The 23,997-nt window shown below is 45.6% G+C and overlaps 1 long non-coding RNA gene across 2 annotated transcripts; it reads right to left on the bottom strand.

Annotated features, from left to right (window-relative positions):
* Nucleotides 1-5,694: 5,694 nt before the first annotated feature.
* Nucleotides 5,695-14,582, bottom strand: LOC146433755 (uncharacterized). 2 transcript variants are annotated; one of them, XR_014853708.1, is made up of 4 exons: nt 10,353-14,582; nt 9,258-9,378; nt 8,938-9,041; nt 5,695-8,719 (listed from the first exon to the last, which is right to left on the bottom strand). It is a non-coding gene; the product is annotated as an uncharacterized LOC146433755 (long non-coding RNA). The 2 variants fall into 2 exon arrangements; XR_014853707.1 differs by having other exon boundaries at nt 8,938-9,378.
* Nucleotides 14,583-23,997: the final 9,415 nt, after the last annotated feature.

Below are 23,997 nucleotides of genomic sequence, written 5' to 3'. Positions count from 1 at the left end.
TTGTTTGAGGGCTCCCCAGAAATATGAACTTCTACTCCCTGATAACCACAGGAGACCCCTGCACAGCCAGGGTATGTTTTTGTAGGACAGCATGCAAGATCCTACCTTGAATTTTATCTAAGTTGGTAGTCAGCTGAAAAAACAAAAGAATGCAAGTCCAGCAGTGAAATGGGTATTGTTACCCCAATCTGCTCCTGCTTAAGGCAAGCAGGGGGAGAGTTCACCTTGCTTTGAACAGATAAATACATCTGTTTTTCTTGAGGGGAGCTGGACTCGATGATCCTTATGAGTCCACTCCAATCTGAGATATTTGATGCTTCTATGATTACAAGCCTGTTCTGCCACTGCGCATTTTGAGCCATTTTTATATGGTTGTGGAGTATCTATTTTGCTGTTCTGTGGCTCATATTTTGAGGAAGGACCATAATTCATGAGGGGTGCCTGCCTAGATAACTCACAAGTGGGATATACATGGCTGTCTCTTAGTGAACCACATATTGCTGCTAACATGTATTATATTTGTACCATGCCAGAGGGGGTGTCTGCAGGTCTAAAAATGTTGGTTATAACAGCTACTCATGCTATTAGTATAGTTGTAGATATTATATGATTTATTGATGTGTTTTTATTTCCCACTGGTATGGTATAAATATATTTATTTCACAAAAGTGGCCAATAAATTTCCCTTATGAATCCTGTTATCTGCACCATTAACCATTGATCATTTTTATGAGGTCACAACTTAAGGTGTACATGAATTTACACCTTAATTTGTGACCCTTTCCAAAATAATACATGGCCACTTCTGAACTATTCACCTCACAAGAGGCACTGCTCATTTTTGCTGCTTCCTACTGCACTCAATATTTGTTTCTCATCAGACAGTGTCCCAGCATCACGTGCCATTCAACTGTTTCATCCTCTCAACACACACTCAGAGAAGTGGATAAAACATTGATGGCATGAAACTTTCCTGTACCCAGTTCATTCTTTATGGAACGCTGGAATTTAACAAGAAAATAAGATGACAAATCAACACTAAATAACCCAAGGACACACTTTAGTCTCCCTGCTATCTATTCCTCCTTCTTTCCTTTCATTTAACCCCTTCTCCTCCCTGGAGCTGTGTTTGCCCAGCCATCCCCTTACTCTGAAGTGTGTCCACTTTGTCTCCAGTCCATCCCTCTCCATCTCCTTCTCATCAGCTGGGCAAGTTCTCACACAGGCTTGGCAAGTCCATCCCTGCTGCTAGAACTTCCTGCAGAGAATATCCCAAATAAGATCCAGAGTCCAAGTGTGTTCCTGGGGTTGTACATGATGGTCCTGTACACACTTTGTATGGTAAGTGGCTGTGCAAAGTCCATGTTTATAGATATTCCAGTGCCCTCAGTTGGTGGAAATGCAGCCTTTAGTGGCCTGGTTGATGACAGCTACAGATCTGCCACCACTCTGTGCTGCCTCTTTTCAGCCAGCCTGTCTGTCTGTGCCCCACTTGGTGCCCAGCTTGGCCATGGACATTCCACCAGACACTGCAGCAAAGAGCATGGCACTCTTCACCAGTGGACATGGCACACAACACGGGTGACACTCTCATCATGTGTTACTGTCAGGGACGAAACACAGGAAAGCTTTGAAATCATAGGTGGGGGAAAACCTGAAAACCTTTGATGCCAAATGTGTGCTGCAGCAGAGAAATTAGTGCTAGGTTTTAAACAACAGGCACAGCATGAGCCAGAGCCCTCCTTCCCCACGCCCCCTCCTTGGCTCTCTTCTCACCCAGAGTTTGGCTGCACAGACTTTTTATTTGCACACAGTTGTCCTTAAAAATAATAAGTGACTATTTGCCTGTTCAAAGCCAGAAACAAGTTGACCAATTGCTGCTGTGTTTTACTTCAGGGTATCCATCTAAAGGCAGGGAGAGAGAATCAGGCTATAATGGTTTGCCTGGCTCGAAAACTCCATTTTGGGCCGCGGAGAGTCATATTTCAGAGAGTATTGATCACAGTGCAGTTTGTGTTTCCTCACGTCCATGATCCTGTTTGCAGCCCTGTAAAATAATAACAGTACTCATGTCAGTAAGGTAATTACCATTGATCTAACACACTGTGACAAATTTTTCAGTCATGCCACTTGATTCATACTTAAAGTTATGGCACTGCTGACTGCTCCTTAAATAATTGAAGGATGCCCTTTGTAAATCAGCGCACTCTTGCCAAAAAGTGGCAGTTTCTTCTTTGTTCCAGGCCTTGTTTCTTAGCTTCATCAGGGATTTTAAAATTAAACAGACAGCTTTCCACAGCCCACATAGTTCACACTTGGAGCAAATATCATCTGAGCTGGCAAATCACTTATGACACCTTTGTTCGAGAAAAGAGGGAAAAAATAAGAAGAAAAAAGGTTAAACTACAGGGAAGATCAGAGTCTGTGTGGCTGGGGAGGAGGGTTGCTAGCAGGTGGTAACAACCAGAGAGACAAAGCCAAATTTGGGTAATTCAAAACACTCGTGAAAGCACTCATCATCCTCTTGTGGTTGGGATTTTCGAAGGCCAGAGATGAGCAGTGAGCAGTGCCATGCCAGCAGTGAGGACAGTCCTGGTCTCCTGCTCCTGGATCCACTGGCTACCCATGCAGGTGAGCCTGCCATCCTCTCCCCTGAGGAATTGTGAGGGATCTGCACCTCCACTAAACCAATTCCCAGGATCCTGAGGGAAGCACCACAGCTTCTTGGCTTTGGCTCTCCCGGCTGGTGCGCCCAGAAAGTATTTGAGTCTTTGACCTGCTTGTAATATGGACATTAAATAAGATTCTAAATAAGATTCTTTTCATCAAACTATCCTCCTTGGTTGCCAAGGAAGCCTTGGAATCAGTTTAAATTGGACATCAAACACCATGAAGGAGGCATTTCTCATGGACATTGATGTTTACTTTGGCTCTGGAGTACCTTCTGGAATAGCCACTCTCATTTTCCATAAAATATGAAGATCATAGGGAGGTCACCTAGTTGCTTTCCAAAGATGTGCCTGCCCATGACAGGGGGGTTGGAACAAGATGATGTTTAATGTCCTTTCCAACACAATTCTAAGATTCCATGAGGTTTGGTGGCTCTCAAAGGACTCCCATGCTCGGGGAGCACGCAGACCTGCAATAGCCACTGTGGCATTACAGCCTTTGGAGGACAAATTGAATGAACTGTCCTCCAGGAGAGCCTCAAGCCTGTCCCTTTGGCATTGTTGGGACACACAAAGCAGTGGCTCTGCCTTTGATCCACTCTGCTACCTGTAAAGTGTCCTCTTTTGTGGGCATTCTTGTACCTGCTTGAGATGAGGCCAGAACAAACAGAAAGCACCTTAAAGGAGCTTACTGAATAAGTCTAGGATTGAGCAAACAGCATATTCGAGGGGTCAAATTTAATTCCTTCCTTCCTTTTGTATTCAGATTAGAGGCCAAGGTAGATTTGTGGAAGCCAGGACTCCTCAGCTAATGCTGCTTTTGCACTTAACCTGCAATTTACCTGTCAGTAACAAATACATAAAAGGCTGGCTAAGCTCTTCAAACTTCCAAACAATTTACCGCTCCATCAGATGGGCTCTTCAGCATCCAAGAGCACAACAGTCTGTTCACACCTAAGGAAAACATCTGCTGCCTAAAAGAATCCTCCTCAAAAATGCATCTGGCGAAATAAATGTGCATATTTAAGGCAGTGGCATGTTTTAAGCCAATCAAGCCCCTCAAAAATAATAATAAAAAGCCTTCCAAAGAGACTACTTGCCAGTGATGTATTGGCTTGGTTAAGAAGGGCTGTGTTTTCAGAGCCTCCTAAATTCCTCAACTCAAGTGCTGAGTGGAGGTTTATTAAGTGACCTGTCTGGATGTATATCAGCCTTGTCCCTAGTGGGGGTCCTATGTTAAATTCCATCATTAAAACCTATTACCGAGCTATCAAAACCCGCTGTAATTCCATCTAATGACCTCATTTCCCTAAGCATAACTCAGCTCAAGGTTTGCTGATGCGGAGTTGCCTCTTGGTGGGCTGCAGCCCCTGAGCAGAGCAGGGGGTGGGAGGGGAGAGAGGGAGAAATCAATGTCTGCGGAGATGACAAGGCACACGGCCAGAGACTGGGGACCGAGAAACTATCCAATATCCCATTTCCTATCCAGTCTATTAGCAGCTGAAGGCAGCCAGGGCTCAGGGTTTGATTGAAGGCTTAGCTGAGACCAGATAGAGGAGGAGAAGCCCAGGCAACATGGCCACCAGGCGAGGCTCCTTCCCAGCCAGCTGGAATCGCTCCTAAAAGTCGCTGGATATAAAAATGGATTACCGCGTTAAAAGTTCAAAATGTTCTTTTTATTTCATTTTAATTTTTTTTTCTCGGGGTGGACATGAAGAAAAAGGGAAAGAAAAAAAAAAATCCTATCCTTTCTCCCCCTCCCTCAATCCCCCTTCCACACACACCTCTACTTGCCATGAAATCATTTCGTAAATACAAAAAAGGCCCCTCAGGCTATTGGTGCCCAGACACTCATTTTTAGAGTGGATAATTGACTCCTTTCAGTTGATAATTCATAGCTTGCATATGCCAGCTAATACATCAGTGCCCAGAGACTCAGCGAGAGCCCCAAGCACAAATGGGAGAGAGGGAAAGGAAAAGGAAAAAAAAAAAAGGAAGGAAAAAAAAGAAATATTTCGGATGATAGATGAGTGCATTACGGCTTTATGAATGAATTATGTCCTGCAAATACCTTGAGCAGGAGAGACTGTCGGCCTGTATCTATACTAATCTGGGAGGAATTATGACGATTTTCACATTAAAAAGGGAAAAGGGAAAGAATTAATTGAGCAATTGGGCCATTAAAAATGTATGTCAGCATGTTCTGTATGTCCATTTTCCAATTTATCATACGCTAGGAAGCTTCCTCCCAGGGTGACTGCCATTTTTCTTCTCTTTCTTGTGTTTGATCTTTTTTTTTATTTATTGTGGGTTCCTGTCATACAAAACCAGCTCAAGATCATTTCGACAAGACAAAGTCTGGGAATTTTTTGCAGGGAGAAGTTGTCTTTGTGCTTGTGCTCCCTGTCAAAAAATAGGAGTGGGGATACCCTAATGAATTTCTTCTTTGCATCCCACAGCTCCTATAGTCAGTGTGCATAACTTAAAAAAGAAATTATTTCACCCTGTAGATTTTTATTCCTTTCCCATCTGAGAAAGTTTGAGACAAAGTTTGGCCACAGGTGAGCAGATCAAGATGAGGTTTTATTTAAAAAGTAGTTTGCTAAGGCTTGCTCATCTAGCAGCACTAAGGGTGAGTGCCAGCACATGCAAACACCTGCTCTGCACATGTGTGAAATGCCACACAACACTGCTTGAAAAATTCACTGACACCGATGCTGCATTGCCCAGCCCTGGCATTGAGCTGTGGATCATATCCATTGCTGGCCAAAAATGTGTTCTGCGTGGTTGTAGTGTTTGTATTCCACTTAAGAACCCTGTAGAAAGTGCTAATTATTTTCAGATCTGAGAAATAATTTAGTAGATTAAAAGTGTTTGCCAGTGGGAAAATGTTTTTCGAATAACAGCAATGTTAGGAATTGTTTCCAACTCTGTAATTAGTAGGATTGTTTAAATAGCTGAAATAAGAACAAAATATATTTTTTCTGCTTTCATATACAGAATATATTCCATTATATTGGCTCAAAATTTTAGTACCCTTAAAAAACCAAATTTTAGAGACTACCAAAAAGATATCAGTAATTCAATCAATGTAAAAAAAAAAATCCCATTTCAGACCTGCCATCAAATTTCAAGCAGCCTGACCAACACATACTGTTTAACCTATGTCTTCAGCTTTCTAATCCAGGAATTATGCTTCACCTGAACTTCCTCTAATACAATTAGCGTGGTGTATTTGCTGTAACATAATGCCTTTAACAGAATAATGTTTTATGCTGCAAAGCATATCTAATCTCTTCACGCAAGCCACTCTATGGCAAATCATTTTATAATATGCAGAAAATTTTTGATGTTGTTTATGTTCTCGTGTTTATGAGGTCTTTAATTGATTGTAAGCTGCTCTTTAAGTACTTAAAGATGTTTTTTCAATACTATTAATTTTTCTTGTCTTTTTTTTTTTTTCCCGGACTTGTTAAATATTTGCTCATGGGGTGGCTGAGACACGAGAGGGCTGGAGGAGAATTTCAGCAAATTATTGGGTTTGTATTCAGGACATTTACGTGGGATATACAGGTATATTTATTTAGGTCTTGTTTAAAGTGCAGCAAGCCCTTAAATTCCCCTTGATCAAGGTGTACCTGGGACTGGGGATTTTGCTGTGGGTTTGATTTAGTTATTCTCTGCTCTGGTACACAATGAAGAGGAAAGCACATCTCAGTGCAAATGTCACCCTCCTGGATATCAATGCTTTTTCAGCAGCTATTCCGCTGTGGAAGCTTTTGGGAGGTCTTAACAACCCCTGTGAGAAGGCTGATGTGTACAAAAGGGATGTGAAGTAGATTTCTGCCACTGCAAATCTTTCTGTGTAAGATACCTGCATTCTCCAAGACTCCACAGTTTTGTACAGGGGAAAAAGCAGAGACACCCACTGAGCAGCACCCAGAACCATCTCCAGTTCTTGCTGCCACCTGACAAAGTGCCCTGTGCTCCCAGGCAGATCCCAACCCAGTTATTCCCCTCCTCCCACTCAGGTGGAAGCCCTCTTCTCCAGCCAGGCTGGTCTTGGAGAGCTTGCATCCCTGTGGACATTTTTGTCTTCAGCAAAATGACCCTTTTTCCTCCAAAAACAACCACAGCATTTTGTCAGTAAATCAAGGCTCAGAAAGAAAATAGGAGGCAAGATCGAAAGCAACCTGCCTCCCCTCTGAGCTTGCCTGTGGCAGCAGGCTCACCACCATGGCCAAGTGTGAGATTTGGGATCCTACATGAATGCAGCCTGGAGGAGACCACCTGAGTGACTGCTGGGAGAGGCAGGACACCCCTTCTCCCTCTGCTTTCTGTCAGCATCCTTCACTCCAGCTTGCTGAGCTGAACTGCTCGACAGAGATGAGGCTGAGCCACATGGCAGGAGAGGGACAAAGGTGTAGGGTGCAGTGCAGGTACAGAGAGGGAACCTGGTGGGTTTGTGCCAGGCCATGCATGGGTGCCAAATCCTGCTTGGCTCCTCCTGGGACAATGGGATACAGCTCAGCAATGAGCCACAGTCCCATCTCCCTTCACACATTGCCTGGCTCTTCTTGTCCTTGTCACCCCCACCCTGAAGCACAGGAAGAATTTCACTGTGGGGTAAAATACCCAATAATATTCACTTCTTCCCTCTGGGGATCTTAATTTTCTAAAACCTCCATATCAGAAATGAATCAGACAGTGGGACATCACCATGCAGTGCTACTGAAGAGCCTGCTGCAGCACACAGTTTTTGGCCAGTCACCTTATCTGCCTGTGCCTCCATCCCCAGAGGAAGATGAGGGAATTCTGCCTCTGGCTGGGGATGTCTCCTCACTCTGGCTCTGCACAGTGAATTAACCCAGCAGGGCCTTCCACACCATGGCAACTGAACATAGTTCATCCAAAAACCAGCACATCAGTCTTGCTGATTGCACATGCCTTCTTCTGGAAACACACATCTCAGTAAAGGATTAATGACAGCCAGAATCCCATTAGGAAAGAAACACAAGTTCCCCAGCTTACTTAATATCAGGTTTCTCGCACCTGGCTCGCTGAAGTGGGACATAACCTGCAGAATATAAAATGTCCTGTTCCTGCCTTTGCCACTGACAAGCACAGAGAGGTGTGTGAGGAGCAGACATTTATAATCCAGCCTCCCTCAGACCTGCTAAGGCATGCACAGACCTGAAGGTTGCACATAAACTTTGCAGCAAGGTTGCTGCTGTGTTCTCCCTGTGACTTAGCTGCTCGTGTTTCAGATGGGGATGCAGAAATATGGAGTTTTTTCTCAGTGTGTCCCACAAAAAGGCATCAGTGAATGTTCTTCTGGACAACTCCATGGAAACCTTGCACACAAAGGTCTCAGCTGGTTGAGGCATTGAAGACACCAATGCTAGGAAAGGTGTGAACATGTAGATTCTGTGGTTTTTCAGCATCTTTCCTCTTCTGCTGGAGCCCAAGGAAAGCTGCTCAAACCAGGCGATTGTTTATCCACAAAGAAATTATTCCCATGGGGTTTTTTTTTCTCATGGCTTTTCAGCAGAATTTGGGTGCCTCTAATCTCAAAGCTATCTCAGACCAGACATTGCTGAAAATGTTCCCTAAAATGCAGCCTGAATAGGGAACAAGGGAGCAGCCTTCTGAGTCAAAGAGAATTTTCCCTGCCCTGCTTCCTGGAGGACTTTACCTGGGGAAAAAATTCACCTTCAGAGGACCTTATTTTAGTATCAGATTATTCTATGCCTTTTGCCTGATGTATTTATCATTTTATAGTTACAGCAAGCATGATAAAGTCTAAATAAATATGGAGAAATAAATCAATATGGTACAAAGATAGTAGTATTTTTTTTTCCCCTTGAGATGAAAGAGTTCAGTAACAGACTAAAAAAATGTTGCCTTTTGTTTTATTTTAAAAAAGATTATTTGCTTTAAAAAGTGTCACATTTTAAGGAATATCTATAAGTAGTTATAACTCTTGTGTCCCAAAAATACAGGACTGGGTCTTGTGATCTGTAGGAAATGCATGAAGATCACTGCCCTTCCTGGAAAAAAAAAAAAAGTGGAAATTAAGTAAAAGTTAGGATATCTGGAGAAGCACTTTCAATGGGAAGTTTCTTGCTGGAGTCAACAGCCACACCAGCCACACCCTGACTGAAGTGAATCTCCTGCTGTTTCAGTACCTGAGATGACTCTCTACACTCATATGATCCACCCAGCTACTCAGCAGGATTTAAGAATCAATTAGACATAATTTGCCTACTTTTTGTCAAGCCTCTATCCCCAGCAGTGCCTCCTACTGCATTTCCACAGTGGGACAGAACATTTCCTCAGTGGCTGTGTAGTGCTGTGGTGCCCAGAAGACTCCTGCATCCAGCCAAAAAAATGGGTCAGGGATGTGGCACCTCTCCAAAGCAACCACTGAAAACCACCAGAAAATGCCATTTCTCCACCGAGCTTTATACCAGGTCCTTTCCATGGTGAGGATTTTTTTGAGAGAAGGATTCCTTATTATTAGTGATAATGAAATCAGCCATGCCCTTTTCTCCACCTGCCTCCCCCTAAATCTCTCTGTTTGGTTACCTGCTGCTTCAGGGATCCCACACTCAACCTGTGCTGATAACTCAGGGATGGCACCTTTCTTATTGAACAAGGTGGGAAAAGCAGCTTCCAGTGTCAGGAATTTCTTCCAGACGTTCAGCATCTGTATTTAAATTAAGAGGCTTAAAGCTCTCCTGAACTTTTCCAGGTTTTTAATTTTTAGTTTAACTTCAGGGGCGAAGTTTTAAGCCTGGAATGTCATATCCGGAGTGCCATCTACCGTGGCTTCCAGGGACTGCCATGAAACCATGCCTGCGCCTGGAGGAACCTGGAATTCTGGATGCAGGCGTTTGAGTGCAGGTAGGGGTGGGAGAAACTCAGCTGTGTGCTCAGGAACACTAAAAATAGTGTGAATGGAGGGTTTTTTTCTGAAGGATGTGAGGTAATGTGGGTTAACCCCAGCCCCACACAGCCACTTGCTCACTCCCTACCCAGTGGGATGGGGGAGAGAGAGAATTGAAAGGGTAAAAGTAAGAAAACTCATGGGTTGAGATAAAGACAGTTTAATAGCAAAAGCTCTGTGCGCAGGTGAAGAAAAATAAGGAATTAATTTGCTACTTCCCATGGGCAGGCAGGTGCTGAGACACCCCCAGGACAGCTGGGCTCCTTCATATGTAGAAGTGACTTGGGAAGACAAACTCCACCACTCCAAACATCCCCTTTCCTCCTTCTTCACACAGCTTTTATTGCTGAGCACAACATCACACGGTCTGGGTTATCCCTGTGGTCACTGTGGTCAGCTGTCCTGGCTGTGTCCCCTCCCAGCTCTTTGTGCTCCCTCAGCCTCCTCACAAAGAGGTGTGAGAAGCAGAAAAGTCCTTGTCCTGTGTAAGCCCTGCTCAGCAATAGCTCCAGCATCCCCGTATCCCTCCAGTTCTGGTCACAAATGCACAACAGAGAACCATCCCAACTGCTTGGAAAAATATTAATTCCATCCCAGACAAAACCAGCACAGCTGAAGAGAAAAAAATAAAAGTTTCTGCTTCTTGTGCCTTGAAGTTATTGCAAATGTGTGAAAATAAAAAGCAAAAAAAAGCCTTTCAATGTACTGAAAGACAAAATAAAAGATTCACTTACCCTTTAACTTCAAGGCATCTTGTGATGACCTGACACACAAAAAAGTGATTAGATTCAAAACCCCAGTGCTGGTGAAGTGAGATCATGGCCAAGAGAGAAGGCCAGGGTTTCTCCAGCACTGCCACATCCATCACTCATGGCCACAGCTTTCCTGTCCTTGAGAGGCGAGCAGAGCACCAGAGAGCCTCTGTCAGCTGGGACACCTCTGTGGGACCCTTCGGAGCTCAGCTTTTAACTTGCTGAACTCAAGCTTGTCATTTCGGCCAGGTATTTTGGTAATTTTAGTAGCCAAATCTCCTTGAGGTCTAGCCCTTGGGCTGCTCAGTGGGGCAGAGACTCTCTGATTTTAATTGGCAGCACAACCACCTTGCAAGAAACATGGTAAAAACGGAGATGGCCTGGATTTACCCAAATCGAGAAGATGTAGCAGATGCTGCACAGCTGCCTCAGCTGTGGGTGAGCTCGTCAGGGTGCAGGGCACCCACAGCCTCAGGGCAGGCAAATCCCAGCTCCAGGTGAGAAAATGTGAGGAATTGTTCATACCAGCGGAGCGAGCTCCATCTGCTGCACAAATCCGAGCGAGCAGGAGGCAGAGCCGCAGCCTTTTTTGCCTGCATCCTCTCAAAAGCAAAATGCTGTTGTCTGCGGAGCAGGACCAGCTTCATCCCATAAATTCAATTCCTATTCCTGACCATCATCACCGGGAGCCTCCTACCATCAGCATTCCCTCTCCCAGCCCCTGCTACCCCTCAGAAGCATCCCTGGGCTACATGGCTCAGCCTGGCCTGGGTTGCTACCCTGGTTTCAAGCTGGTGGGGATCACAGCACAGTGAGGTCACAGCTCATCGGGGTCACAACGTGTTGGGATCACATCTCATTGGGATCCCAGCACATCTGTCCACCTGCAACCGAGTAAAATATTTACCCTGTGTTCTTGCTGTTGCTCCCAACCATAATTAATTACAGCAGAAGGGTGAACTGCCTGTCTTGTGGGTGATTTCTTGCAGGCAGATCACATGGGTCTGTATAGCTATGTGGGTCTCTGGCTTTGGCTGAAGGATTGCTGTAATCCCTATAAATTCATTAGCATTTATCAGCTCCCTGTTTGTGGCTTTACTGCTCTGTCTCCCCCTTTCTTGCCCTTCTCCTTCCATGGAGTAAAAATTTATCGCGGCATTAAAGCCGGAGAGCTCCTGGCCGATGAGCTGGGGAAGGAGGATAATTCTATTACTTGTCAGAGCGGTTGAGGGGGAAGTTGTGTGCAATAATCACAGCTCAGAGCACAGGCTTCAGAAGTCCAAGCTTGTGAAATGGCATAGGGGGGAAAAATGGGAAAAAAAAAAAAGGACAAACGCACCCTTGTTCCTGCCCCTCCTCATCACTGGCAGTAGCAATTATGGGACAGAGCAGGGAACTGCCATTCATTTAAGAGCTGGACTCAATGATCCTTCTGGGTCCCTTCCAGCTCAGAGTAATCTGTGATTCTGTGATGCTATTGACTGAACCAACAGGAAATTAACATTTTTGGAGTAGAAAAGGAGATCAGATGAGAATTTTCAGCCAGAGCAGGTTGCCGGTATGGATAGAAAGAAGGGGTCAGCTGTGACAGTGGAGGCAGAACCCTCTTTGTAGCTGTGGGGTGGACAAAAACCAGCTGGAAGTGACTATCAGGCCATGGGCCAACCCCTCTGAGCTCAGGTTGGGCTCGATAAGTGTGTCTGCCTCAGCTACTCTGTCAGCAGCTGCTCACATTTTGCTGCAAAGTTCTCAAGCAAACTGTTACATCTGCTTATCCTGGGTGACCAGAACCCATTTCCACTGTCCTTTACTGTTTATTGTGCTCTCAACAACAAGCAAATGCCATTTGTGGACAGTAACTTCACTGGGGGACAAAAGACACCAGAGTGCTCTGGCTGTCACCCAGTCATGAGCCCAAACTGGCTAGTGCAATATCTGTAGTTTCCCAGTATTGTGCTGTGCCAAAAATGCACACCCCGACCCAGCAGTGAAGGCTTGATAGGGAAATCTGAACTGAACATTCCTGCTCTTCTTTCTGCAGTTGTACTTATTGCTAGTGACACCTACCAGCTCCATCTGGTAGCACAATGAGAGCTGCCACGTTTCTGTGTGCTCTGAGCAGGATTTGTATTTCCTACAGCTCTCTGTGCCCAGAATGCTGCATCAGGCCTTAGCCAAGGTTATATTTTAGTCTGGGGGTCCCTGTTCAGCCCCAGGGTCCTTTCCACCTCACAAGTTCAGCAAAGCTCTCTGGCTGATCTGCTTGGGGGTGTCAGGGGTTGTGCTGCTTTTTGCCAAGGGTGGGGAAGGATTCTCGGGATGAGGATGGGTTGTGGGAAATAAATGACCTCCAAGGTTGTCCTGTGAGTCTAGAAAGTCTCAGACATCCCCAGATCTGCATTGCTGGGGGCTAAAATGCCTCCAGAAAAATTTCTCCAGCAGTGTTTGGCTCTCACCTTTTGAGATTTGAGGATTTTGAGGCATCAGATGCTCAGGCGTCACCCATCACTCACCAGAGGCCGTTTGCTGAGCTGAGGACTCTCCTGGCTGATGGCACTCCCCACTGTGCTGTGCCCAGCTGCTGGTGCCACCCTGCAGGGTCACAGCCTGCCACTGCTGTGCCCCAGGATATTTCTGAGCACACGCCAGCTCTTGCAAAATTTAAGAACTAAAATGCCAGTTGAGGATCTCCTCTGGTGTTTGCAATTTGTCAGGTCAGAGGCTTTGGACTAGAGGCTGTGCTGTGCTCAGGGAGGTCGGTGTAACAGCAGGATGAGATCTGGTCATCTACCTCCAGCAATTGCTGCTGAAAGGCTGAGGGGATTTATTTCCCAAGGACTTCTCTTGCAGCCTTGGGTATAAATTTCCTTCCGTTTATTCATTAAAGGCTCTGCTCCTGTGCTGTGTTTAGGCTGTCAGTGGTTGCCTTCGACATTTAGGTCAATCACAGATATTATTTCAGTCTCTGGAGCTGGCAGCTCTCATCCTGGGCCTTCAGCTCTGTGCCTTGCCTATAAATAAAACCCCATCCATCCTCAGCACAGTGGGAAGAGGCAGTGATGAGCTGGAAGTGCTGCTTTCACAGGGAGGGGTGCTCGTTTCGAATCGCTCGACCCCTGGAAGAATTATCAAGCCCTCTATTAAGCATCCCTATTGCTTTAAGAGGAAGCCTGGTGAGAATTAGAGGTATAAAAATAGGCATTAGAGCTGTGGGGTAAGGCAACTTGTATTTGCAGCTCATCATTCATGGGCTGAACAAAAGTGTGCGTGGTGGAGACTGGGAATGACTGGGGAAGGAGGGCAGGCAAAGGCAGAGCCTGAGGGGTGCAGAAACACTTCTGGTTGCTTTTAGTCCTTGCAAGTGCTGGTTTATCATACATCTGACATTCCTGGAGGGAATGAGCCCCCAGAAGCAGGAATCTCACTGATCCAAAGGCTTCAGGACCATGGATCAGGCTGGTCAATGTTCTTATTGCTGACCAATACCAGTTCCCACACCCAATCTGACTGCAGAGCCTTTTCCTCTGCAGGTGAATGTATTGACATAAAAATCCCCACAATGAACAACTTTTAAATATAAGTACTGAACAGGGGTGTCTTCTGGTGGATAGTGGGTTGCTCAGCTCAGAGGGTTTTGGAGGCAGCCTTGTTGGCTGTAGAGGCAATAATTAGTTGTTAATTTGGGTGATGATCATTCTGCAGCCATTTCTGCTCCAATGGACTATGGATGCAGATCTACTCACTGGTAAGTGGAAGAGGATGTAAGTAGATGGGGGCCAGGTTTATTCACATTATTCTGGCTACAAACCAATTTAGAGCATTGGCTAGGAAGGGGAAAAGAGAAAACCTGCAAGACTGCTAAACAACACATCAGGCAGGTGTCTTTTACTGTGAATTATTCCTACCCCAAGGCAGCAGTGATTATAAGCTCTAGGTCTTTGTTGAATCTCTTATTTCCTTAGGAGGGCATGCATATTGTTTTGTCATTTATTGGAGTCATTTTGCAAAGTGGATCCAGGGTGTTTCCACAAAGGGTTTACATTGCACATGATTGACTGAGCTGATTCCCTTCCAGACACTCACGTATCTCCCTGCTGCATATGTTAGAGCTGAGCACTTTTTATTTCCTTGCAAGGGAAATGAGCTCTGACAAACGGGGATGAGATGAACATCACATTATTTGGGGGCTGAGACAAGGGCAGGGGCCACAGAGGAGACATTTCTCTGGGTTTTCCTGGTTCTCAATCTTCTCTCTTTTTGTGTTTTTGTTTTTTTTTTTTGCACCACCATGCTGTAATATTTGTTTTCTACATTGAAATAACATCCCAGGCACCTGGTGATTATGTATTATTGCATTGCAATGCTCAAAACAACTGCCTGCCCTGTGCCTTTGGATTACCAACCACAACAATGAAGTATAGGCCAGATTTTGGCAGGGGTATCCTGAGAAGCTGCTGGGGGGAGGATTGTGAAGCATCTGCTGTGCCTGAAGGCAGGTGGAGCAGTCCTGCTGCCACCCTGCATTCCAGCATCCCTCCTGAGCTTTGCCTTTGGCCTAGCTCAGGGTCTGCTCTGCCACACTGCTCAGCATGGATTAATCCCCCCATCCTGCTCAGAAACAGATTTCCCTATTAGCTGCAGTTCCTACTCATTGATGATAAATCCACCAGTGAGAGCCCCAGCTCTTTCTAACTGGTTTGTGTGTCCCCCCTAATTAGTCCATATTTAGCCATTACAGTTAATAAAAGGCAGGGACACGTCGCAGCCATCCTCAAAATCATCTTTTGTCCAGATGGCCCACAAAGTACATTATAAACCTCATTAACAGATTGCACCAATTAATTAGCTGATATGGGAATCACTTTGCTCACCCTGCCTCCAGGAGGGAGCACAGCCAGGGAAAAACCTGCAAAACTCATCCCCAGCTGAAGGCCAGGGAAGGGATCAGGGTCAGCAACACCAGACTTTGCTACTGTCTTTCCCAAATTTTTAACTATTTAAAAATCTGGTTTTTGAGGGAAATTCCAGCTATTTTCCTGAAAGATTTAGCCACGTCTGTCCCAAACTGGGAACCATGTGGCTGGAAATGGATCTACCTTTTAGACCTTGCCAACACCAGGGAGCACTTCATTCATGACATTACATGTATTTTAGCTGTGTGAATTTGCATCTCTTTTTTTACTCCAAAGTAAGCAGATTATACAATTTTTTTACCTCAGTCTAAAACTCAGTACCTATTGATAAATCTGTAATGAATTTGTACTGTAGGCTATTAATTGCCTTGCAGATGTTTAACCATAGGATTCCAGTGCAGAAGGAGATCAATATACGTTGAGATTAAATTATCCAACTGTTCTGAAACCCAAATAATCACTGCTTGAGCTTGTTTAGTTTGGGCCCAGGACAAAAGTCAATTCCTTCCCTGTGGACATTTCTATAAAATACAGTTGACATAAGAAATGATGAGACTCTGGAAAACTAGATTGAGCCATAAATATTCATCTCTGCAGTGGATCCAAGAACAATAATTTAACTTTCTTTAATGCCCAGCTCTTGGGTGCTTAACAAACTCTCTATTCTTGACAATCCTCAGATGTTTAACAATTCAGAGCCCCTAATCCATAACTTGGGAGGGAAAAATTAAGATTTGGTTCGAATAAACCCCTGGCTGATGGAGTTAGAAGAGCTTTGCTGTGGCATTTGCAATCAGCTGAAAAGATCAGAAAAAGATGGAAAAGACTGTCCCTGTCTGTTGGTGTCTGTAGCTACTTCAGATAAGCTCTCCAACCATTTTTTCCCTGCTTTTTTCTCTGCTTCCTAGGATAAGCATCCTCTACAAGCATTTGCATGTCCTTGCCAGCAGTTTCCACCTCCTCTCCCTCACCTGAGCCCTCCCTGGCTCTCTTTAGCCCAAGGAACCACAGCAGTCCCTCTCCTGCTGCTGAAACATCTGTGCTCAGGGACAGGGGAAACCTTTCCTGGCCAGCTGCAGTCTCAGGAAGGTGTGACATCCATTTATCCTCTGAAAGTGCCTGGTTTGCCCATCAGAGCCTTGACACCTGCCTCCTTCTTGGCTGGAATGGGAATTTTGCTGTGTGAATGAGTCCTGGCAGCAGCTCAGTCACTGGGGACCAGCGATGCCAAAGTCAGTGTGTTTCTGTGATGGTTTTTCACCTGAGCAGGGCAAACATTCACTCAGGAGATCTGCTCTGTGTGCTCCATGGGGAGGGAAGGTCCTGCAGCACTTCCTGAGCAGATTTGGGACCCGAATGCCTCCTTCCCCCAGAGATGTGCTTCTCCTTCGTGTTCTTCTGCCTCATCCTGCCCCTCACAGGGATAACACCACACAGAGCAGGGGGAGCCTCTCTACTGAATTCTCCCTTGGTTTTTCCAGTACCTTTTTCCTTCATTTCTTGCTGGCAAAGAGCTCAGTTGTTGTTATAGCAACCTCAGTGTGGTTAAGTCTCTAGAGGCAAGGTTTATAGGGAGAGACAATATATTTTATTAGACCGGCTGATAAAGCTAAAAGAGGAATATAAAAGAGAAAGAAAAAAAAAAAAAAGAGGGAGAGAGAGCAGCTCCCTGGTTCACAAGCTCATTGCAGGTCCCCAGAGCTGTGGGCAGAGGGGAAAAGAGCAGGTACAGAGGACAAGGAAGTGACACCTGGGGACTCGTTGTGGGCATCAGGGAAGGGGCAGACATGCTTGGCCAGGCTGACAGGACAGCAGCCCAATAGCCCAGGAGTGGCAAGGATGCTAAATCTGGTTTTATCTGGTGGAAAACAGCGACTTGGTGGGAAAAGAGACTCATAAGCAATGTTGTCTCTTCCTGCCAAACACTAGCACTGTGCTGGTTTGCCTTCACTGCCCCAGTACCTTCCCAGCATCTCTCAGACTGCTGCAAGAACCACTGTATCCAGTGCCAAATGACTCCAGTCATTCTTTGGGCATCTGATTTTAACCTCTGGTGAGGCTGCTCAGAGCAAACCTTGGCAATTTCCCCCCTAAATGGTCCTCTGGGATGCACTCCCCACCTGATGTATCAAAGGCAGCAGAAAACACTTCTGGCCCAATCCCCAGCCTTAATTCCAGCCCCTTGGCTGAGCCTGGTGGCTCTCAGCTCTTCTTCCAGTGCATCTCCAGAAGCACTGAGTGTCTCCTTGCTTGGATCCCACCTGATCTTCTCTGCTCCTCAGGATCTGATCTCTGGCATCCATCAAAGCCAAGCCATGGCTTTAAGGTGCCTCATTCCTCAAGCAGACAGCTCCTGATGTTGGTACCTCCTCATCAATCAGTCTGGATAAAACCCACTTTCTGTACAGCTGGTGCTCTCCTGAATGGGATCCATTTCATGTGCTGACTGCTGGGAAGTCTGTCATTCAGACTGTCAGTTTTCAGTTAAATTCATGGCTTGATGAAAATTTTATGTAAACACTGAACTCAGGGCAGAAAGCTTTGCAGGCAGTGATGTAAGAGCTCTTTTCTTGCTGCCTGGTGTTTCTAAACTTCAGTATTGCTCAACGGATAAGTCACCTTTCATTTTGCATATTCTGCTCTGTTTAACGAGGCCCCTGTAACCTCCTGAACAGAAAAGCAATAACTCATAGCCTGTCTGCTGAAGCAAACACAAGCACTTAAAAGGAATGTAAATTAATTCAGCATTAAACAGGTGGCTCTGGGGAAGGATGGGCTTGCTAGCAGCCCAGCAGACTGATGTAGGATGGAGTCAGGTCCCCAGGGTCAAAACCTAAAAGAGAAGCAAGATCTGTGGTGGCTGATTTCTTCTTTGTAAGAAGAGGGGAAGTTGCACAACATTAGCTAAGGTAGTGCAAGGCTTCCTATATTTTAATAGCTGCAGAAATTTTTGGTTTGAGAGGTGACCACAGATGCTCAGGGATGACACCATCATTTGAGGTGATGCTGGGTGATTCTGGGGGCAATTTGTCCCTAAGATTGCAGGGACTGGGCTCTGGAAAAAGGGCAGGATCCAGACTGGGACCAGCAAAGAGTTGTGCAGACAAAAGTACACAGCAAACAGGGGAACCAGCTGTTCACTGGTCCTTCCATGAGCACCATTAACAGAGCACCAAAAAAACAACAGGGAGCATCCATGCACCAATGAGACGATGTGACAGCCTTGTCTACGTGACACACAAGAGTTACAGGCTCAGCCTTTTGCAGACACTGAAGTGCTTTTTGAGGCACTGAGGACTTTCACCTTAATCACAGAAAGGGATAGAAGGGATCACACAGAAGGATGATGACACTTTATCCTAGATAAGGGAAGGTTGCAGTCTTTCAGCATTGCATTTCCTTGTCCTGAGTGCTGCTGCACCCAGGCTGGATGGTGCTATCCTGTCCTGGTACTGCCTAATTGGATCAAACTGGCTCTGATTACATTTAGGGAGCTGATAAATGGCATATCTGAAAGCCACCGGCGCGTTACAGCCCAAGTGTCTCTTGCTGTAGGAGTTAATTAAAGCCAAGGCTATAAAGCTCTTTTTGCTGCTGTGGAACTCTGCTTTTGGGGGCAGCTGGAGGCGTCAGACTGAATGGAAACAATCTGAGGAGCCCACACAGGCTTGCTTTCATTTAGAAGCAGAGTTATCACAGCAGTCCCAATAAAGGGTGAAGCTGAAATGTGAAACCTTTCTCAGAGCTTGTCTAGAACTCATCACCAAAGCAGGTTTCACTAGAAATATGTTGACTCCTTGACACTAATATGTTCAGTGAGAGTCCTTGGTTTCCACTACATCATCTTTCTACCTACAGAAATGTGTTTTATCACTCCTGCTCTGCAAACTGAAACAAAACCTTTTCCTCACAGCTTGGAAAACAACAGAATAAAAAAGCCCTGCAGAAACCCACCCTCCCAGGCTGGACTGTGCACTGTTGATGTGAACTTTTGCTCTGCCATTTGCCTGCAGGCACTGAGCCTTGGGCAGAGGAAGGACAGGGAATTGATGCCTTTCTGTCATTGCAGCTACAAGTCTGTCTGGAAGTGTGGCTGTGTGCCTCCTGCACAAAGCACATCTAGAAAAAAGGGAAGGCTGGTGGGTAAATCACAGCAGGATGCAGTACCTCTAAGCAGTGTTTTCTCTTCTGCCGCCAAATCCTTATGTGACCTCACTTCATCTCCTAGTACATCCAGTTCCCTACCTCCAAAACATCCCTTTTGCCTGTTTATTTCTGCTCAGACTCCTAGGTTTTGTTGGCACAGCTTCCTGCCATGCCTCGTACCTACAGATGCCAGCACCTCTGGGTCCCTTTATCAGTCTGAGCACTGATGTAGCAAAACCCAGACTGCCTGTCTTTTAAATGCCCTTAAAAATGTGAGGAGCAAGATGTACACCCTTACTCCTACTCTCTCCCTCCACCTGCTGCTACCTTTTTCCCTGTGGAGAATAATGAGGCAAAATATTTCCTATGGAATGGGCTCTCTCCTTTTCTCTCCTCAGCAAACTCACTTTGCACCTGCTCATTAATGAATGTACATGGAGTGGGGCTGGTGGTGAATTGAACTTTGAATGCCTTTCCAGTGCCACAGCCTCGTTAATAATTACTTGTGTGACTCACTCAACTCCATGCTGCTGGAGCGCCATTAGGAGAATTGACAGCAAAATAACAGAAACATTAAACCTAATGATGCTGCGAGTGTTAGTCCTGATAAAGTGCTCCCAGTGTCACCAAAGAAGAGCCTTTCCCTTTAGCAGTTGTCCCTCCCAGGGGGGTGTTCTCTTCCCATCCCTGGTGTCACAGAGGAAGGTCAGCTGGCTGGTGCTTTGATTTTTGGCAGTAGGAACTGAGGTGCCCACATGTGCCCTGTGTGCTCAGGGGGTGATCCATTCCCATTTCAGAATGGAATAATGGAATCTGTTGGGTTGGAAGGGACATTAAACATCATCCAGTTCCAGCCCTGCTGCCTTGGGCAGGGATGCCACCCACTAGACCAGGTTGCTCAGAGCCCCATCCAGCCTGGCCTCGAGCACTCCCAGGGATGGGGAATCCACAATTTCTCTGGGCAGCCTATTCCAGTGTCTCACCACTTTCTGAGTAAGGAATTTCTTGCTAATATCTAAATCTCTCCTCTTCTAGTTTTAAAATATGTTTTTAAAACCACTTCCACCCTGTTCTATCACTATTTCCCTGTGTAAAAACTTGCTCTAACAAATATTGTTGTTCCCAACCAGCAAACTGTGACATCTTCAGTTTCAGTGTTGTCCTGCAGCTCTCCACCATCCTGGAATGCCCCTCCACCAACCATGCCCTGCCAGAAGCCCAGTTAGCTTGCCTAAGTCCTCAGGGGAAACACACTTTCCTGGCTTTTCCTCCCTGTTCCACAGGGACAGAGGGTTGCCCACAGCCTTGCTGATGGGTGAATGGTAACTACCATGATCACAAAACTTTTTGAATGTTGCAACAAACCGAATAGGTTTAATGAGAGGTTTTGGTTCAAGCAGGGAGTTTCCTCCATTGATATTCCCAAAAGCAAAGCTGTTTCTGTGAAATAGGCATTTCCCTTTCTCTTAACAGGAAAATTCAATTTCTTCTCTCTTTTTCTTAGCCAGTTCCTCCTCTTTGCCTTCATTGCCACAAATTCCCTAATCTCGTTATTCTTGGGTGTTGGAAAAGTGTAATCATCTGAGCCATGAAATCGAAGACAACAGCATCACTTCCAGGGAGGTGACTTAAGTCAGAGGAATTAATTCTCCCAGCAGACAGCTCTTATTTAGAACAAATGTGATTTTCAGAACTGAAGCTATGCCTTTAATGAGGCTCTATGAAAATATATGTAGCCCAGATCTGCTGGGAAATTCAGCCTTGTGCCAGAGAAATGCATCAAATCAGGAAAACAACAGCCAGCAGGATTGTTCAGTCACTTCATTCCTCAGTTCCCTGCAGAGAAAACCCATCTGCCCTCACTGCTGCCCTCAACAAGGGAATCTACATGCATTTATTGAGTGCCCGAAGCTGGCCCACCCGAAAGGTGCATTTTGAGCTCTAATCAAGGTAAGAGATGGTGTTTCCTCACTCTCCTTCAAAGGAAGCCAGCACATATGAGCATGTGGACCTCCACACAACACAGGATTAAGGCATGGAAGTCCTTGCCCTGGGATGCTACAGATGTTGAGAGCTGTGGCTTTATTCTTTCCCTGGGAAAAGCTGAGACCCTCTTTTCAGCTCTGGCCCTCAATTTCCTCTCCCACATGTTGTCTTTCTCTTTACCCAGAGCAGGGACTGCCCTACTTGCATCCACACAGCAAAACACCAGGGGCATGGACAGGACTGCTGGTCATCTCCATGCTGTCACACCACATTCAGAGAGATTTCCAGAGTTTTATGGCCATGGAAATCCACTTATCCAGCAAGGATGCAGCAAAAGTTTTGTGGCAGATTGGTATTTTCAGACAAAAGATAGGAAAGAAAAGCCATTTGTAGACCACCATGTGGGATGAAGCTGGGAGGGAAGCGTTGGGGATCTTTCCATGCTCTGCTGCCTGGGTTTACCTCCCCAGAGCAAACAGCTCTGCCACTCCCAGGTGCAGCTGGATTTACCAGATAAAGGTGATTTTTCTCCAGTGAACTCCATGGCCCCGTGAGAGGTTCCAAAAAACAAATCTGGCTCCTGATTTGCCCAAGCAGCCTTGGGGTGCAGACAGCAGCACTGTGCCCACCCCTCAGTGATCTGCAGAACCCCTGGGTTTGCCTGCAGCAAGTCCTTCCCACATGTAAAATCTGCCTCCAAATGGAGAGTGTAGAGACCCAGAGACAGCAAACAGGATAAAGCACCAGCTGCTTGCCATGGGAGAAGGAGGATCAACTCCTAATGACAGCATTGTGTTTGCCTGGCTCAGCTGGAGATAAAAAGATGAACCATGGATCATACTGATTTCTCGTGCCGAGATAGCAACAGAAAGGGATTTGTCTCCAAAAGAAGCATCTTTTCTGCCTGTGTTCCAGCAAAAGAAATCATTTTTCCATCTGACTTTATAACTTCATCAAATATCCATCTGGCACCAGGCCAGAGAACTAATATGAAGTTGTATTTGCTATCACAGCAGATGAATGTGAGAAACTCCAGTGAAGATTTCAGAGGGAGAGACCTACTGTGATGATTTTGGGAGGGTACACAGATCTCCATAGGCACAGCTCATTAAAAGCACTGTTGCAGAGAAATCTGGCTTTTTGGATTTGATTGAAAACAGGGGTTCTGATAAAGAACTGTAGTCCCAAAGCTGCCTTTGAAGTTTGGTCCTGATGCAGAGACAGAGTTCAGCAAGATCTTTTTTTAGGGGTGCCTGGAGGATTGAGTAATAGAGCAATTCTCAAGTGTTCAGATCGGAAATTTCATCTGGAACCTGGGAAGTTTATTTCCTGGCAAAAGCACCATGAGAACCAGTGTATTCTCAGGACAGGCCAATTTCAAGAAATCAAAATTTCCAGATGACTATGGGCTCCCTGGAAAAACTCCTGGGGACTCTGTGTGCATGGATGAAAAACGTCATCTGTCCTCGCAGGCCTGACACTCTCTGTGCTCTGAGAATTCAAAGCTGTGTCAGCATGGGCTGATCCTGCAGAGACAGGCTGAGGGTGATGATGAGTAGCAGGAGATCTGCTGATGGAAACAGTGAAATCTCCTCTGTGGAGGCTTTGTGAATGAGATGGAACAGAGCTGTGGGAAGGAGCAATCCTTGCTGACCAGCCCTGTACTGTCACTTCACATCCCCCTGGGGACACATGGCTGGGTGTCACTGTAAGGCCACCCCAAACAAGGAGCTCCTTGGGGTCATCAGTCTGAAAACCAGGAGTTTTAAAGAAATATGCAAACCTCTGCCAGAGCATGTTGTAGTGGGGCTGCTGGTTGTGTCTGAGAGTTTCTCCCATGGCTTCTGAAAGCTCAGCTGAGCTGACAGCATCTGACAGTTGGAGAAAACCAGCCTTTCAGCCTTTAAATTGAGCACATTTGCCATGGGCTCAGTGGAGACTAATGACATAAAAGCTCATTTTATTTTTTTTTTTAACAGAGGGACTCTGCAAATGGAAATTTCACATTTTCATGGATATTTTCGATCTTTCATGGATTTTTTTTCCTCTTCCAGGACTTATCCAAGGACAAATGCCCAATTTCTTGCACAAAACAGACCTGGAAAGTTTGTACTTTGCTGTGGACTTGTGAATCCTGCAAAAGAATGGCTGTTTAGGAGCATTCATGGAGCTCCTGAGCCAAAATCAGAGAAATAAGGTCTCCTGGGCAAAGGTGAGCATTTCACAGGAGGGAAGGATGGAAGGGGTCAGCCAGCTCAGCCTGATGAAAGGAAAATTCTAGGAAATCTGCAGCAAATCTAAAAATGTTTCAGGGATAAAAATTTCCGGAGGTAAAAAGATATCTTGGTTAAAAGCTATTGTTGGTACAAGGATAAAAGGAAATAAACCAGCCACAGATAAATTTGGGCTGGAAATTTTAAAAAGCTAATTACATTTTGTATAATGTTCCTGGTTTATTCTTCCAGATGGAAAGAGAAGCTCAGGTTAGTGTAGAGCAGCTGCTGTGGCAGGAATGCTACAGGCTGCAAGTCCAGAAGGATGGCAGGGGATGCTCAGCAAACCCTCCTCCGGTCCCACTTTTA

This window comes from Lichenostomus cassidix, chromosome 8 (genome assembly GCF_008360975.1).
Source record: "Lichenostomus cassidix isolate B80296 chromosome 8, HeHo_3.0, whole genome shotgun sequence".
NCBI lineage: Eukaryota > Metazoa > Chordata > Aves > Passeriformes > Meliphagidae > Lichenostomus > Lichenostomus cassidix.
The sequence above is the reverse complement of the archived record's forward strand: the minus strand, read 5'-3'. Positions and strand labels throughout refer to the sequence as shown.